At 45.8% G+C, this 13,127-nt stretch overlaps 1 protein-coding gene across 1 annotated transcript in view; it reads right to left on the bottom strand.

Moving 5' to 3' along the window:
* The window catches only part of ncapg2 (non-SMC condensin II complex, subunit G2), a 159,137-nt gene extending 146,010 nt beyond the window's left edge, over positions 1–13,127 (bottom strand). Inside the window, exon 1 of the mRNA XM_068015001.1 lies at positions 13,107–13,127. The gene's annotated coding sequence lies outside the window, so the exon portion shown is untranslated. The remainder of the gene's footprint in view (positions 1–13,106) is intronic.

Here is a 13,127-nt window from a genome sequence, read left to right as displayed (position 1 = left end):
AATCCTGTTTGACAAATTTATTAGAGTTTTTTGAGTATGTGACTAGTAGGGTAGATAAAGGGGAACCAGTAGTCACTGACCCGAAACATTAACTCTGCTTCTCTTTCCACAGATGCTGCCAGACCTGCTGAGTGGTTCCAGCATTTCTTGTTTTTATTACAGTAGATGTAGTATACCTGTATTTTCAAAAGGCATTCCATAAGGTGCCACACAAAAGGTTAATAGGCAAGATAAGGGCTCATGAAATTGGGAGTAATATATTAGCATGGATAAAGGATTGGTTAGCAGCCAGGAAGCAAAAAGTAGGCATAAACAGGGCATTTTCAAGTTGGCAGGCAGTGAATAGTGGAGTTCCGCAAGGATCAGTGCTGGGGCCTCAGCTATTTACAATCTATATTAATGACTTAAATGAAGAGACAGAGAGTAATGTACTTAAGTTTGCTGCTGATACAAAGGTAAGTGGAAAGGTAAGCTGTGGGGAGGACACAGTGAGGCTGCAAAGAGATATAGGCAGGTTAAGTGAGTGGGCAACAAGATGGCAGATGGAGTATAATGTAGGGACGTGTGAAATTATTCACTTTCGTCATAAGGATAGAAAAGCAGAATATTTTCTAAAAGGTGTGAAACTTGTAAGTGTTGATGTTCAAAGAGACTTGGGTGTGCATGTACAAGGAACATAGAAAGTTAGCATGCAGGTACAGCAAGCAAATGGCAGAAGGCAAATGGTATAAAAACAAGAAATGCTGGAATCACTCAGCAGGTCTGGCAGCATCTGTGGAAAGAGAAGCAGAGTTAACGTTTCGGGTCAGTGACCCTTCTTCGGAACTGACAAATATTAGAAAAGTCACAGATTATAAACAAGTGAGGTGGGAGTGGGGCAAGAGATAACAAAGGAGAAGGTGCAGATTGGACCAGGCCACATAGCTGACCAAAAGGTCACAGAGAAAAGGCAAACAATATGTTAATACCAAATGGTATGTTGGCTTTTATTGCAGGGGGATTGGAATACAGGAATAAAGAAGTCTTACTCAAATTGTACAACATTTTGGTGAGACTACATCTGCAATACTGTGTGCAGTTTTGGTCTCCACATTTTAAGAAAGGATATACTTGCGTTGGAGGCAGTACAGCAAAGGTTCACTAAATTGGTCCCTGGGACGAGGCAGTTGACCTATGATGACAGGCTGAGTAAATTGGGCCTATATTCTCTGGAGTTTAGAAGAATGAGAGGCTATCTGATTGAGATATACAAGATTCTGAAGGGGCTGGATAGGATAGACGCTGAGGGATTGTTTCCACTGGTCAGGGAATCTAAAACACGGGGCACAGTCTCGGGATAAGGGGCCGATCATTTAGGACTGAGATGAGGAGAAATTACTTCAATCAAAGTGTTGTGAATCTTTGGGATTCTCTACCCCAGAGGGTTGTGGATGCTCCATCGTTAAATATATTTAAGGCTGGGATAGACAGTTTTTTGGTTTCTCAGGGAATCAAAGGATATGGTGAGCAGGCAGGTAAGTGGAGTTGAAGCCTATGATTAACCATGATTGTATTGAATGGGAGAGCAGGCTCGATGGACCATATGATCTATTCCTGCTCCTAGCTCTTTTGTTTTTACGCTTTTTGGAGGACCTGATCTAATTTTGGTTTGCCCCATCACCTGACTCACCATGTGATAAACTCACCTAGCAACTCATTGTGCGAACAGGCAGGAAGGACCCTTTACTAATGCTATTTAAAACGATCATCCAGTACTTACACATCACTTGCTGGGTTTGTCATTCTGGGCTAGTGGTTAACTTCTGTGTGTTTTTGACCTGTTTTCTGACTGAAAATTTTGACTCCTAAGAAGAGGATTTTCCTTCTCTTCCGTTCTGTCAGATCTAACCCCGACACGGTCATCAAACCTGCAGACAAGGGTGATGCTGTTGTTGTATGTCATACCAACCTCTACCTTGCAGAGGCTCAGCGCCAACTCTCAGACACTTCTTCCTACCTCCCTCTGGTCCATGACCCCACCACCGAACATCAAGCTACTGTCCACAGGACTGTCACTGACCTCATCTCCCCTGGAGATCTTCCCTCTACAGCTGCCAACCTCATAGTCCCACAACCCCAAAAAGCCCGCTTCTACCTCCTTCCCAAAATCCACAAACAGGACTGTCCGAGCAGACCCATTGTGTCAGCCTGCTCCTGCCCCACTGAACTTATTTCTTCCTATCTTGACTGTATCTTTTCTCCACTGGTCCAGTCTCTTCCCACCTACATCCGTGACTCTTCTGACGCCCTATGTCATTTTGACAATTTCCAGTTTCCTGGCCCCCTCCTCTTCACTACGGACGTCCAATCTCTTTACACCTCCATCCCCCACCAGGTTTGAGGGCTCTCCGCTTCCTTCTTGAACAGAGGCCCAACCAGTCCCCATCCACCCCACCCTCCTCTGCCTGGCTGAACATGTTCTCACATTGAACAACTTCTCCTTCAACTCCACTCACTTCCTTCAAGTAAAAGGTGTTGCTATGGCTACCCACATGGGTCCTAGTTATGTCTGTCTTTTTGTGGGATATGTTGAATATTCCTTGTTCTAGTCCTACTCAGGCCCCCTCCCCCAACTCTTTTTCTGGTGCATTGATGACTGTACCGCGACAGGGTTCCCCTTGTCCTCACTTTCCTCCCCATCAGCTTCCATATCCAAAGAATCATCTTCCGCCACCTCCAGCGTGATGCCACTACCAAACGAATCTTCCCCTCCCTTCCCCTGTCAGCATTCCAAAGGGACCGTTCTCTCCGCGACATTCTGGTCCACTCCTCCATTACCCCCACCACCTCGTCCCCTTCCCATGGCACCTTCCCCTGCAATCGCAGGAGGTGTAACACCTGCCCATTTACCTCCTCACTATCCCAGGCCCCAAACACTCCTTTCAAGTGAAGCACGGATTTACTTGTACTTCTTTCAATGTAGTATCCTGTATTCGCTGCTCACAATGTGATCTCATCTACATTGGGAAGACCAAACGCAGACTGGGTGACCGCATTATGAAACACCTCCGCTCAGTCCGAAAGCATGACCCAGAGCTTCCGGTTGCTTGCCATTTCAACACTCCCCCCTGCTCTCATGCTCACATCTCGGTCCTGGGATTGCTGCAGTGTTCCAGTGAACATCAAAGCAAGCTCAAGGAACAGCATCTTATTTACCAATTAGGCACACTACAGCCTGCCGGACTGAACATTGAGTTCAATCATTTCAGAGCATGACGGGCCCCCCATTTTACTTTTATTTTTAGTTATTTTTTTATTTTATTTTTTTTTGCGTGTATTTTGTTTTATTTCATCTTAGTTTGTTCAGTTTGCTTACCCACTTTTTTTTCATGTTTGTACTTGCGGCTGTTCAATTTTCAGTCCGTTAACATCCTATCTGTACTAATGCTTTGTCTTTCAACACACCATTAACATATTGTTTGCCTTTGCTCCATGACCTTCTGGTCAGCTATTCTGTGTCCCTTGTCCGATCTACACCTTTTTTATCTCTTGCCCCACCCCCGCTTTACTTGCTGAAAACCTTTCACATTTCTAATATTTGCCAGTTCTGAAGAAGGGTCACTGACCTGAAATGTTAACTCTGCTTCTCTCTCCACAGATGCTGCCAGACCTGCTGAGTATTTCCAGCATTTCTTGTTTTTATTTCAGATTTCCAGCATCTGCAGTATTTTGCTTTTATTTTAGGATTTTCCTGGTGTTGCCTTGTTTTTGGATGCCTTTTCAACAGTTTAACTGCATTTCTGGGTGGTTTGGTAGGACTGTCTTTGGGGTTGGAGGATCAGGGTAATAACAAGGAAAAGAGCAGCTGAAGAGTGACCAGGATTAGGGCACTGCACATGAGGCCATAATATGCCACCACCTGAAACGTGTTCAGACAAACAATTGGTCTGCTCAAGCAACACTTGTTGCACAACTCTCCTAAGCAGGTAGCCAGATTTGTAGTCAACTGCATCCTCTTAGCCATCAAACTTTGCCACCTTCAGGAACCAACCCTTACCCATCACCTTGGTAGCAAGAAGTTCTGGAGAAGAAGCAGCTTAAAGAGGATCGAGAGCAAGACAGGCATCAGCCACCCTAGTTCTATGACAGCTAGACATTCCCAACTCCCAGCTGTCAGAGAGCAGCTCATCAAAGAGCGTTTCACTTAAACTATCCCTCCCATTCCCCCAATACATCAACTGTCCTGCAATCCTTATCACCACCATCTGATTGCCTTTCTTCAGTTTAACCTTATGGCTCTTGCACTCACTCACTACAGTTACAAACACTGACACCAAATTTAGAACAAAAACAAATTTCCATCTGTAGCTCACAATAAATTGAATTAATTATGAATCAACCTCATGCAAGACCTCAGTGCCTGTCTTGTGTGCTCATTTCCTATCTTAGTGCTCTTATGAAGTATTTCTCCAGTGACTACAGTTTGGGAGGTGAAAGGCCACTGAGCCTGAGCTTCCATTGAGGAAACTGAGATGGCCATGGTGGATGACCCTTGATCATCTGTGAGCCTTGAGAGCATAACTAGAGACTGCAGCATCTCAAGTGTGCTGCAGCACTCTGGTTTAGCTGGCTGTGTGGCACTAACAAGGGCAACGATGGAATGGCTGGCAGGGTAGCAGGCATGCTATCATCCAGAGATGACTGCAGGTACCTCTCCTATGCTCTCGCACAAAACTACAGTTCTCAGACTGCACCTCAGCACTCCTGCAGCTTTGCACAAGAACAGATTGCAGAAGTGATGAGACACTCTGGAAACCACCATCCCCTAAGCCAAGCTGGCAATCATCTGAGCTTCCATAGCAAATGTCAGACCATCAGGAGAGGCTTCATGATACTGGGTGCCATTGATGTGTTGATGGAGCTGAGTACTCGGAACATGTTGCACAGAATGGTTTCCATACTCTACCTGAATCCTTAACACGAGGTTGGAGTTGGACTCTTCCATTCACTGTGACATTGTGCGCAAGCTCACTGGCAGATTGCAGTTCACCTAACATTTCCCGGTATATGTCTATGAGCATTCTTTGGTAGGCTGGATTCTTGAAGTCAGTATCTAAGTTCTCTGCACCAAAGCTAGTATGCAATCTCACCCTCGGGTAAGCTGGCACCTGTGTCATCCTACAGGAACATAGGAACAGAAGTAGGCCATTTAGCCCCTTGAGTCTGTTCTGCCATTCAACGAGATCACGGCTGTTATGTGACCTAACTCTGTATTCCTGCCTTTGCCCCATATCCCTTAATACCTTTGGACACCAAAAATCTATCAATCATAGATTTAAAAATTAGCATCAATTGGCATTTGCAGAAGAGAATTCTAAACTTCAGCCACCCTTTATGTACAGAAGTGTTTGCTAATTTCACTCCTGGAAGATTTGTCTCTAACATTTAAACCATGCCCTCAAATCCTAGACTTCACAACCAATAGAAATGGTTTCTTTCTATCTAGCCAGCAGTTCCTCTTTGTTAGATTCCAGAAAGCCATAAGCCAGAAAGATAGTACTGGAGCCAAGATTTACACATTACAAACATGCACTTCCAAACCGACAAACCACACTTTCAGTCTTTGTTCATTTATACTGCTTTTGGACCAAGCAGGAGGTTTTTAATAAAGAGGAACGAAGAACCACTGATACACTAACAAAAAATCCAAAAACTTTAGAAGAAACTTAGCTAATCAGACTAAAGTGACACTCCAAGGAGTGATGATACACTCCAGTCCTCCCAGTGCCCACCAGTTGCGGAAGGCCTGAAGCGTACCAGCGAGCACTGTGTGCTCCCTCTCCAGGGACACTAGGGCATGGATGTAACCGCAAAAGAGAAACAGGCAGTCTGGCTGAATGACCTCCTCGACCATATGCTGCCTGGACCAGAGAGCAGGAAACAGCGAGAGCGGAGCTGGAGCATAAAGAGACCAGGAGAGAGAGAGAGTTCACTCAGAGAGCACTGGAGGTTTGAAAAATAGTCAACAGTGACATCACAAGAAAGCTGCAAGGTGATTGGTTGGTGAGTAACTGCTGTTAGGGAATAACTCTAAATATCTGGTTTAGTAACTAGAGTAAAGAGAAAGGTCTACAGTTCTTTTTAATATAGTAGGTAGTGTTTTGGGGGGGGGGGGGAGGAATCACGGTTCCTAGTGTAAATAATCTAATTTTGGGGTAATTTAAGGGAGTAAAAACAGAGTGAAAAAACAGTGACATCACAGGAAAACCATAAGTTCATTAGTTGGTAAGTAACTGCTAATTTGAATTACCTATTCTAAATTGATTTCAGATTAAAGGTGAACAGGAGAAATATTTTACAGATTAAAAACTAAAGACCAGTTGGAAATTTAAAAAACAAATTAAAATCTAATTAAATAAAATAGAGGTGCAGGGCCAGGCGATGTGTTGTACCTGCATGATGTGGGAGCTGGTAGACCCCATTGTGGTTCCGAGTGACCACATCTGTAGCAAGTGTTGGCTGCTCGAGGAACTCCAACTCAGAGTTGATGAGCTGGAGTCTGAGCTTCGGACACTGCGACACATCAGGGAGGGGGAGAGTTAGCTGGACGCTGTGTTTCAGGAGGCAGTCACACCCCTTAGATTAACTACCTTGAATTCGGCCAGTGGTCAGGGACAGGAGGGTGTGACTATGAGTGAGGCAGGTAGAGGGATGCAGGAGGTAGTGGTGCAGGAGCCTCAACCGTTGTCCTGGTCCAACAGGTTCGAGATTCTTGCTCCCTGTGTGGACAAGAGCAGGGACTGTAGGGAGGATGAGCAAATTAACCACAGCACCGTGATACAAGGAGCCATTCAAGTTGGGGGAAAAAACAGAAATGTAGTCGTAATCGGGGATAGTATAGTTAGGGGCATAGACACTGTTCTGTGTGGCCAGGATTGAGAGTCCTGAAGGCTCTGTTGCTTACCTGGTGCCAGGGTTCGGGATATCTCAACTGGGCTGCAGAGGAACTTGGAGTGGGAGGGGAAAGATCCAGTTGTCGTGGTCCACGTAGGTACCAATGATATAGGTAGTACGAGGTTAGAGGTTCTGCTGAGGGAATATGAGCAGCTAGGAGCTAAATTAAAAAGCAGAACCAAAAAGGTAATAATTTCCGGATTACTACCTGAGCCACGAGCAAATTGGCAAAGGCGCAATAAGATTAAAGAGGTAAATGCATGGCTCAAAGATTGGTGAGGGAGAAATGAGTTCGGATTCGTGGGACATTGACAAGGAGGGAGCTGTTAACATGGGACAGGCTCCACCTGAATCATGCTGGGACCAGAGTCCTGGCGAATCGCATAACTAGGACTGTAGATAGGGCTTTAAACTAAATAGTTGTGGGGAGGGTTTAGCTGCATGGAAAAACAGGAAGTTAAAGGAGAAGGTAGGAGTGCAGGTTAGTGGTGAGGCTGATTGTTACCAACTGCAAGAAGTATACTGGTTAAACCAGAAGAGAGAAATAATAAACAGGCAAATAAAGCATCAGTGCTGAGGGACAGGTTAGGGCGTATAGCCCAAATAAGAGTTCGATATACAAATGCATGGAGAGTAAGGAATAAACTAGATGAGCTGCAGGCGCAAATTCAAATGGAAGATTATGATGTGGTGGCCATTGCGGAGACGTGGCTGCAGGATGGCCGGGACTGGGAACTAAATATAGCTGGTTCTAAAGTTTACAGGAGGGACAGGGAAAATGGCAGAGGGGGTGGAGTAACCTTACTGATTAGAAATAACATCACCTCATTGGTGAGGGAGGATATAATGAGGGGAAAGCATCCGGTGGAGACCTTATGGGCGGAATTGAGGAACGGAAAAGGATCTAAAACTGTAATAGGTGTTGTGTATAGACCCCCTGTTAGCAGTTGAGGTGTTAGATTGTATAAATACACAAATTAGGCAAGTGTGTAACAAAAGTAGAGTAGTATTAATGGGGGATTTTAACTTACACATAGATTGGAAGAGGCAGACTAGCATCTGTCAGAAAGATAGTGAATTTCTGGAACATGTCCGGGATAGTTTCCTACAGCAATATGTCCTAGATGTAAAAATGGGACAGGCAATATTAGATTTAGTTACGAGTAATGAGCCAAATTTAATTAGTAGCCTAAAAGTGCGTGAATATTTATCATATAGTGATCAAAACATGATCGAATTCAAGGTAGCGTTTGAAAGTGAAAAGCATGAATCAGTTACTAGAATTTTAAAGTTCTGAAGAAGGGTCACTGACCTGAAACGTTAACTCTGCTTCTCTCTCCACAGATGCTGCCAGACCTCTGAGTATTTCCAGCATTTCTTGTTTTTATATTATACTAGAATTTTAGACTTGGGTAAGGCTGACTTTACCGGGATGAGACAGAGACTGTCCACGGTAAACTGGGTGGATCTGTTAATGGGTCAAACGACTGAAGAGCAGTGGGGAATATTTAAAGAAACATTTAATGAAATACAGAGCGAGTACATACCACTGAGAGGAAAAAGCTTCACTTCACAGAAAAAACAGCCATGGACAACTAAAGAGATTAGGGATAGCAGAAAACAAAAAGAAAGGGCTTACAAAAATGCAAAACGCAGCACAGATCTGGCCGAATGGGATTGATACAAAGACCAACAAAGCAACTTAGAAGAGCTACTAAAAGGGATTATGAAAGGAAACTTGCAAGGGACATCAAAATCAATAAGAAGAAATTTGATAGTTACATAGGGAGGTGCAGTGGCTAGCACTGCAGCCTCACAGCTCCAGTGACCCAGGTTTGGTTCTGGGTACTGCCTGTGTGGAGTTTGCAAGTTCTTCCTCTGACTGCGTGGGTTTCCGCCGGGTGCTCCGGTTTCCTCCCACAGCCAAAGACTTGCAGGTTGGTAGGTAAATTGGCCATTGTAAATTGCCCCTAGTGTAGGTAGGTGGTAGGAGAATTGAAGGTAGGTGGGGATTAATGTAGGATTAGTATAAATGGGTGGTTGATGGTCGGCACAGACTCGGTGGGTTGAAGGGCCTGTTTCAGTGCTGTATCTCTCTATGACTCTAAAGGGAAAGCAGGTGGTCAAGAGCAATGTAGGCCCACTAAAAGCTGAAAATGGAGAAATTGTCATTGATAATGGGGAAATGGCAGACACGTTGAACAATTACTTTGCCTCAGTATTTACAGTTGAAAAGGAGGATAACTTGCCGGAAGTCCCGAAAAAATTAATAGCCGATAGGGGACAGGGACTTAATACAATTAACGTAAGTAAAACATCAGTAACAAGGAAATTAATGGAACTAAAGAGTGAGAAATCCCCAGGACCTGACGGTTTCCATCTGAGGTTGTTAAAGGAAGTAGGGAAGCACATTGTAGATGCCCTATCTATAGTCTTTCAGAGTTCCCTAGATTCAGGAGTGGTCCCTCTGGGTTGGAAAGTTGCACATGTCACTCCACCTTTTAAGAAGGGTGAAAGGGGAACCAAGGAAATTGCAGACCAGTTAGCCTGACATCTGAGTGGGGAAGTTGCTGGAGTCTATAATCAAGGATAGGGTGACTGAACACCTAGAAAACTTTCAGTTAATCAGGGACAGCCAGCATGGATTCATGATGGGAAGGTCATGCCTGACAAATCTCATTGAACATTTTGAAGAGGTGACTAAGGTAGTGGACAGGGGAATGTCTATGGATGTTATATATATGGACTTTCAGAAGGCATTTGATAAAGTCCCACATAAGAGACTGTTAACTAAGGTAGAAGCACATGGAGTTGAGGGCAAATTATTGACATGGTTAGGAAGTTGGTTGAGTGGTAGGCGACAGAGAGTGGGGATAATGGGTAAGTACTCCGATTGGCAGGATGTGACTAGTGGTGTCCCACAGGGATCTGTGTTGGGGCCTCAGTTATTCACATTATTCATTAACGACTTGGATGATGGCATAGTAAGTCATATATCCAAATTTGCTGATGATACAAAATTAAGCGGCATTATAGACAGTCTAGATGATAGCATAAAATTGCAAAGAGATATTGACAGACTGGATGAGTGGGCAAAACTGTGGCAGATGGATTTCAATGTGGGCAAGTGGGAGATTATCCATTTTGGACCAAAAAAGGATAGAGCAGGATACTTTCTAAATGGGAAGAGGTTAAGTACAGTGGATGTCCAAAGAGACTTGGGGGTTCAGGTGCATAGATCTTTAAAATGCCACGAGCAAGTGCAGAAAATAATCAAAAAGGCTAATGGAACGCTAGCCTTTATATCTAGAGGATTGGAGTACAAAGACACAGAGGTTATGCTGCAGCTGTACAAAAACCTGGTTTATCCCACTTGGAGTACTGTGAGCAGTTCTGGGCACCACACCTTAGGAAGGATATATTGGCCTTGAAAGGAGTGCAACGTAGGTTTACAAGAATGGTACCTGGTTAAGTTACGAGGAGCGATTACACCAATTAGGCCTGCTTTCACTAGAATATAGAAGGTTAAGGGGTGATCTGATCGAAGTCTTCAAGATATTTGGGCGGCACAGTGGCGCAGTGCTTAGCACCGCAGCCTCACAGCTCCAGCGACCAGGGTTCAATTCTGGGTACAGCCTGTGTGGAGTTTGCAAGTTCTCCCTGTGTCTGCGTGGGTTTCCTCCGGGTGCTCCGGTTTCCTCCCACATGCCAAAGACTTGCAGGTTGATAGGTAAATTGGCCATTATAAATTGCCCCTAGTATAGGTAGGTGGTAGGGGAATATAGGAACAGGTGGGGATGTGTTAGGAATATAGAATTAGTGTAGGATTAGTATAAATGGGTGGTTGATGGTCGGCACGGACTCGGTGGGCCGAAGGGCCTGTTTCAGTGCTGTATCTCTAAAAAAATAAAAAATATTAACAGGAAAAGACAGGCTGGATAAAGATAAACTATTTCCACTGGTTGGAGATTCTAAAACTAGGGGGCATAGTCTAAAAATTAGGACAGGACCATTCAAGAGAGATGTTAGGAAGCACTTCTTCACGCAAAGGGTGATAGAGGTTTGGAACTCTCTTCCACAAACAGCAGTTGAAGCTAAAACAGTTGTTAATTTTAAATCTGAGATAGATAGATTTTTGTTAAGTAAAGATATTAAGGGATATGGGCTAAAGGCAGGTATATGGAGTTAGGCCGCAGATCAGCCTTGATCTCTTTGAATGGTGGGACAGGCTCGAGGGGCTGAATGGCATACTCCTGTTCCTATCTTCCTATGTTCCTATGATGGCCACCTCAGCCAGGCCCAGGAGCAGTCCCACGAGGAGCTCCTCCAATCTGCCCACTCCTCTTTGTACTGGGTGGCCAAAGATTAGGAGCACGGGACTGAAGTACAGCCAGAAACTGAGGAGCAGCTCCCAACACAACCAGCTCCAGGCCACAGAAATTACAGGTAGCCCGGGAGTCCGTGAATCGATTTAACATTCTATTCCACAGGACAGCCGCATGCAACACCCTCCACGCCAAGTCCCCAGTGAACAAAGGGAGGACTCCAGTGTAGAGTGGCTCCCAACGGGGGCCCCTGCCTCTTCCAGATGGCTAGGAAGTGGAGGAGGGTGTAAAAGAGCAACCCGTATGGGAAGCCCCTCCACATAGAGTGGAATGGCACAGAGAGGATTTCAAAGAGGTGGCTCAGGTTTTGGGGCCCGAGCTCCCGAAGGAGGTTGTGGGACTTGGCCCATCCAAATAGGAGTCTGCTTCAAACAGGAGTTGGCTCAGACAGGAGTGTTCCACACACCTGAGCTGCTCCTCCACCATCCAGTAAGTTCCTGATTCTGATCACCTTGGCAGCCAGAGCCCTCTTCCCTGCCATCCACATGAACCCATGCTGATGGAGATGCAGATTCCTGAGCAGCAGCTCCCGAAGGATAGCTGCCACTCCTGATGGGAGATGACTCCGGCTGGAAGCGACCATGCTGCAGATCCTGATCAGTCCCTGGTAAAAGACAGGCGGCTCCCATTAGAGGCGTGAAGAACTCCAGGTTTATAATCAGGAGCTGCGGGTCGTAGTTGAGGGCGGGGAGCTGGCGGAAGAAATACGTCACCAGCACACAGCATCTAGGAGGAGGCTCGGCGTATGGACATCTTTGCAGGGTCTGAAGGTAGAAAATCACCGCTTGGGTACAAAGGCACACCAGCGCCTGACCACCCTCCCTAAATGGCAGAAACCCAGTGCAGCATTTTGTCCCAGGAAAAGTTGACTAGTTTCTTCTGTATTTTGGTGACAAACTCAGGGGGGAAAAGATCAAAGTGACCAAGCAGTATCGCAGCATTGTGGCCACCAGTTGGTTTATGATCTGCTCTCGGAGCAGCCCTGTCCAGCACCCTAGGCGAGTGCCTCCTGCTCTTGCCAGGCAGGGCGAAGACTCCCAGGTACAGAGGATGGTGGTGCTCTAGGCAAAAGGCCTGAACTCATCCGGCAGAGAGTCCAGCCACCACTGACCCACCAGGAGTCAAAAAAAGATTTCTTCCAGTTAATCCGCCAAGTAGACTTGCTGGCACTCATGTCCTCATGCAACGGGATCAGTGACCGTGAGGAGCACGTAATTGACGTATGCCGAGAGGACAACTTCCATGCTTGGCCCGCGCAGAGCCAGCCCTGTCAACCTCCGCCACAAGAGGTGCAGGAAAGTCTCTATGCAGATGGCATATAACTGGCCGGACATGGGGCACCCCTGATGCACACCTTTCCCAAAGCAAAACGTTGCCCTCAAAGACCTGTTGACCTTAGTCAGACATTTGCAGCTGCATACAGAGTCCCAAACAAGTATTCGAGATCCACCCTGTTGAACACCTTGTCCCGATCCAGGGAAAGGAAAGGCCAGCCCTCTGGTATCAGGTCCCAAACCAAATGGATGTTGTTGTGGATTGTCCGACCTGTGACTGTGTAGGACTGGTCAGGGTGGATAATGTGGGCCAACACGGTGCCAAGGTGAGCAGACACGGCTCTGGAGAAAATCTTGTAGTTGTTAAGTTGTTATCAGCCTGGGGCTCAGCATTGATCTGGCCACCCATAGTCCTCTGACTGTCAGTGGCCTTGGCTGTCACAGCCTCCATCTGCTGCACAGGCAGGTTTGTTGTCAGCAGTTTGTGACCCTGAATCTAAACCCAAATGCGTACCCAACGAGGTGAAAGTATCTG

Source organism: Heterodontus francisci, chromosome 2, assembly GCF_036365525.1.
Source record: "Heterodontus francisci isolate sHetFra1 chromosome 2, sHetFra1.hap1, whole genome shotgun sequence".
Classification (NCBI taxonomy): domain Eukaryota; kingdom Metazoa; phylum Chordata; class Chondrichthyes; order Heterodontiformes; family Heterodontidae; genus Heterodontus; species Heterodontus francisci.
Note: the sequence above shows the minus strand (reverse complement) of the source record. Positions and strands in the feature narration are given on the sequence as shown.